Here is a 5,813-nt window from a genome sequence, read left to right as displayed (position 1 = left end):
GTTTAGGCCAAAGGAAGAGGGGGAGGAAACTCTGGGACCAGAGGTTCCTTACCTGAGTGCAGTTGGAGCACTCATGTATCTCGCAAACTGTACACGGCCAGACATTGTGTTTGCCGTCAGTTTGCTTGCAAGGTACAGTTCTGAACCTACCAAAAGACATTGGAAAGGTGTCAAGGACGTCTTCCGTTACCTGCAAGGGACCAAAGATCTTGGCCTATTTTATAAAAGGAATCAAGACCTATCTATTATAGGCTATGCCGATGCTGGGTACCTATCGGACCCGCATGATTGCAAATCGCAGACTGGATATGTTTTCCTTTGTGGTGGAACTGCATTTTCCTGGAAATCGTCCAAGCAAACTCTTGTGTCGACTTCCACAAACCACTCGGAAATCATGGCACTATCCGAAGCGTCAAAAGAATGTGTATCGCTTCGGCGGATGATCGGCCACATTCAGCAGACATGTGGGCTGAACACCATACAAACCCCCATCCTTATCTATGAAGATAATGCTGCTTGTGTTGCACAAGTCCAGATGGGTTATGTGAAGAGTAACCTCACAAAGCATATTAGTCCCAAGTTCTTCTATGCACATGAGCTGCAGCAGTTGAACGAGGTGAGAGTTTTGCATAGTAAGTCCTGTGACAATCTTGCTGATATGTTCACTAAATCATTACCGGCATCAACCTTAGAGAGGTGTGTGCGTGGAATCGGTATGATGAGACTTAGAGAGATGCAAGGTTCAAGGGGAGAAACTTCACAAACTCGTCGCTAAAATCTCAATCCTAATGATCGAGTACTCAACTTGATGGTTGAGTGGATTGCACTCTTTTTCCCTTGAGTGAGTTTTCCTGATGTTTCTCACACGAGGTTTTTGACGAGGCAATTCATGCAATACAACAACGTATACTATGTGCTCTTTCTTCATATTTTTTCCACTGGGTTTTTCGGAGTTTTGAGGCATGGATATAAGGATAATTACCCAGGGGGAGTGTTGGGAAACCGGGGCCACCGAGGGGGTGGCGGCGGCGTCGTGCGTATCACACGGGCTAGCCCCTCCCGTTTCCACCACTTTACGTTAAGTGGGTACTTATCCCTTGACCCCCTAGTCCCTATATAAAGCAACGAGGAGCCATCATTGTAACACCTGATCATTGATTAATAAAGTTGGTCTCCTCCATATCTCTCTGTGTTATTTACTTTTGCGTGTTCGACTATTTCGACTACTTCGTCTACTTCGTCTACAACACTCGCTCTTGCTCTGCAACCTCGGACCGGACTCGCCGGCGGAGTTGCGGAACAGATAGAACACAAAAAACACAAATGGAGAGTCGGGGCCGGGCGTCGTGGGTGGGTCCCAATCCCCCTTCCCATTCCCCGGGATATGTGTGTGTTTCTTTTTCTTTTCTTCTCTCAAAAAATGAGTTCGTTGCGTGTCGCGCACGTAGTGAAGCCGAAACAACGCGCGTCCCCGTTTCTCTTTCTCTCCGTACCCACCGTTGCTTGTCCCGTCCAACCAACCAAGTGGCACGTGCTGGCGTGGCAAAGCGAGAGCTCCGAATATGCACGCCGCCGGTCTGCATGCATGTCCTGCGTGCCGTGTACTTCCTCCATTCCTAAACATTTGTCTTTTTAGAGATTTCAACAAGTGACTACATACAATGTAAAATAAATGAATCTATACTCTAAAATATGTCTATATACATCCGCATGTGATAGTCCATCTTAAATCTTTAAAAAATAAATATTTAGGAACAGAGGAAGTAGCACGTAGGAGATGCCGCTGACGGGGTGCTTGCCGTTGGCGATGACGCTGTCGCAGCCAGGGGGCCGAGAGATCGAGTGCTTGTATGAATATGAAACGCAGGGAACGTGAAGAGGAACGATGAGACGATCCAGCTAAGCCCCAAGATGCCGTCGATCGAGGTAGCCGAGCTACCATGGGTCTGCGTGAGCAGCTTGCCGGAGAGACGCAGGTTGATGATCCAGATCTTGCTCAAGACCAACCCCGTGATACCGCTCGCCGCCATCGTCATCTGCAACACCTTCGAGGGGATCGAGTCAGAGGCACTGGATCTCCTCCCCAACATGCTGCCCGTTGGCCTCCTCGAAGCGCCGGCGGCGTCGAGATACGCCGGCCAACTCTGGCCGGAGGACCCCGTCTGCCTCCCCTAGCTCGACGCGCAGGCCCGCAGCTCCATCATCTACGTGGCGTTCAGGAGCTTCATCGTCTTTGATGCGGCGCGGGTCCAGGAGCTCACGGGTCGGCCTTTCCTTTGGGCGGTCCGGCCGAACATCACCGCCGGAATCGAAGAAGACTGGTTCGACGCGTTCAAGCACCGCGTGGATGGCAAGGGAGTGGTCGGGGCTGGGCGCCACAACAGCGCGTGCTCTCGCACCCCGCCGTCGCCTGCTTCGTGTCGCATTGCGGGTGGAACTCGACCATGGAAGGCATGCTGCACGACGTGCCGTTCCTGTGCTGGCCCTACTTCACCGACCAGTTCGCCAACCAGAGCTAGATATGCAACGTGTGGGGCACCAGCGTCAAGATCCACGCCGGCGAGAAAGGGGTGGTCACCAAGGAGGAGGTCAAGGACAAGGTCGAGCAGCCGCTGGGTGACGATGGGATAATTGCAAGGACGGCTATGTGGAAGGACACGACGTGTACGAGCATCGCAGAGGGAGGCTCGTCAGATCAGAACCTGCTCAAGCTTGTGAAATTTGTAACAGAACAATAGTCTTCAGATAACGTAATATTTCTTCAATAAAGTCTATATATTTTCCGCTCCACTAGTTCAACGTTTGTGCTGAAGTTGAGACAAATGCAAATGGGTGTGGCTTGGTCTCAGTCGACTAAGATTTAAACAAGTCTTAGTCATCTGATATAATATGCAAGAGAGAAAAAGAAAAAACTATAGGAAAAATCTGTATGGATCTCAATGTAAGATCTTACGAATATAGCATGGACTAAGACTTCGGTAAGTCTCATTCGACTAAGACTTAGAAAGTCTGAATGCAAATATGCCAAATCGCAATTGAATATGCAATGGTTGGTTTGACGATCCATGGAATTTCCTATTATCGACAACTTGAATATGCAAGAGCTCACCCTGCCCAGTCGCCAGTTCACCTCGGCAAACACCTGGTCGATTCCTACTTACTTAAATTTGACCTGGTTAAAACACATCTCGCCCCCACGTCACTCCTTCCAGAGTGACACGATGGAGACCAAAACCGCGGTCACCGCCGAAGGATGCGCCTAGGAAAATCCCTCGCGCAGACAACGGAGGCGGGGCCTTCTCTTCTCGCGGTGGCGTATGCCTGTGCTTGGCCCTGGTGCAGCAGTAGGCGCTCATTGCCGGTAGCTGGGCTCGCATTGGCGACCATTCTCGAGGTGGTGCTGGTGCTTAGCGTTAGTGGAGGCTCGTGAAGGGATGGGAGGAGAGGGGTGCGGTGGTCGCTACCTTGTGGGACCGATCTGGGCCAGTGTCTCAGGAACCCGGTTCTAGCTACGTTGTGGTGGCGCTGAGGTCGGCCGGTGTGCAGGCAGTCAAATCGAATGATGGTGACTCCAGGGTTTCCACGAGCAGTGGCGGCTGGATCCGGCGCATGGAGCTCAATAGAGTTCTGGATGCAGATTGGCAACCCTAGCAACAACCTTATTTGGTGTTAGGTTGTCCTGCGGCTCAACATGCCTCGTTTGTTGCCGCTTTGTTGTGCACCTACTGGTGTGGTGTTGATTGACCAATGGCACAAATAGAAAGAAATGCATCTTCATGCTTGACTAGAATGAGGGCCTAATTAAGGGATGTCAAGAAATGTATCTTCATGGTCGACTAGAATGAGGGCCAAATCAAGGGATGTCAAGAAATGTATCTTCATGCTCGACTAGAATGAGAGCCAAACCGAGGGGGCATCCCGCTCAGAGTGTTCATTACTAAGTATTACGAAAATAAGTTTGGACATGCAGTTGAGAGTATTTTTTTCCTAGATGAGTCAATACCTGATGACATCCCACATATCTTACTGGCAGAAAATGAGTTTTGAACTGCTCCATTCTCGGAGGAGTAAATTTGAAATGTGGTGTTTCATATGGAACACAAGATCTTCGACCTGGATGATTTTTTGGCTGATTTTATAAATTTTTAGGGACGTGATTATATTGGAGATGTTATATTTGTTCAACAGTCTACATACAGAAAACTTTGACATTACCCTTAAAACTTTGGGAAAATTATACTCATGCTCAATGATGCGGCTCGAAGCTACGTCGGTTTTTTCCCAAAGAGGAAGGAATGATGCAGCACAGCAGCGGTAGATATTTCCCTCAGATATGAAACCAAGGTTGTCAAACCAGTAAGAGAACCAAGCAACACAACGTAAATAGCCTCTGCATACAGATAACAAATCCTCGCAACCCAACATGTTAAAGGGGTTGTCAATCCCTTCCGGGTAACGTCGCCTCAAGATAGGCAAATGGACGTGATATAAAATTGTAGTAGATTGATAGATCGAGCGCCAAGTAAAATAAATGAGAATAAAACACATCAAGGTATTTTTGTATTTTTAGTTTAATAGATCTGAAAGTAAAAGCAAAGGGAAAGTAGATCACGAATGCAATAATATGAGAAAGAGACCCGGGGGCCGTAGGTTTCACTAGTGGCTTCTCCCGAGAAAAATAGCAAACGGTGGGTGAACAATTACTGTTAGAAAATTGATAGAACTTCAAATAATCATGAAGATATCCAGGCAATGATCATTACATAGGCATCACGTCCAAGATTAGTAGACCGACTCCTGCCTGCATCTACTACTATTACTCCACACATCGACCGCTATCCAGCATGCATCTAGTGTATTAAGTTCATGTACAAACGGAGTAATGCAATAAGAACGATGACATGATGTAGACAAGATCTATCTATGTAGAGATAGACCCCATCGTTTTATCCTTAGTAGCAACGATACATACGTGTCGGTTCCCCTTCTGTCACTGGGATCAAGCACCATAAGATCGAACCCATTACAAAGCACCTATTCCCATTGCAAGATAAATATATCAAGTTGGACAAATAAAACCCAAATATCGGAGAAGAAATACGAGGCTATAAGCAATCATGCATAAAAGAGATCAAAGAAACTCAAATACTTTTATGGATATAAAAAGATAGATCTGATCATAAACTCAAAGTTCATCTGATCCCAACAAACACACCGCAAAAGAGTTACATCATATGGATCTCCAAGAGACCATTGTATTTAGAATTCAGCGCGAGAGAGGAAGCCATCTACACTACAAAAAAAAGACACATCCGTGACATTTTGGGCCGAACAATTTTTTTTCCGTCATACATATGACACTTCTATGACGATAATTGTGACAAAACCCGGTATCATCATAGATGTGGTGGGATCCTACTTCTATGATAAAAAATCATGACGGAAAATGGGATTTTCGTCCTGGGCGGGCCAGAGACGCAGCTGCATGACATTCTTTGGGCCGTCCATGACGGAAAAAACCGTGGTAGAAGCGAGGGCGAGGAAAATTTCTGGGAGTTCCCGGTTACGGTGGGCGGTCGGGGGCCGAGCGATGCGCGTTTCTCTCATACACGTACGCGTGTGTGTGCGAGGCGTTGGCTCTAACTGAATCTGAGCGAGGCGTTGGGCTCTAACTGAACCCGAGTGATTGCACTTCAGGCTACGCGTTACTGAACCCGAGCGATCGATCGATGGCCGTTAACTGAACCCGATCGAGCGATTCCTTCGCTATTGCTGGTAACTGAAGCCGATTGATTGGATGAACAGTGAGTGTT

General features: G+C 47.7%; 1 pseudogene; it reads left to right on the top strand.

Moving 5' to 3' along the window:
* Positions 1-1,875: 1,875 nt before the first annotated feature.
* On the top strand, positions 1,876-2,738 carry LOC119306253 (annotated as a pseudogene).
* Positions 2,739-5,813: the final 3,075 nt, after the last annotated feature.

The sequence above is a fragment of the Triticum dicoccoides genome, chromosome 5B (genome assembly GCF_002162155.2).
Source record: "Triticum dicoccoides isolate Atlit2015 ecotype Zavitan chromosome 5B, WEW_v2.0, whole genome shotgun sequence".
Lineage (NCBI taxonomy): Eukaryota > Viridiplantae > Streptophyta > Magnoliopsida > Poales > Poaceae > Triticum > Triticum dicoccoides.
This window is presented reverse-complemented; position numbering and strand designations above follow the sequence as displayed.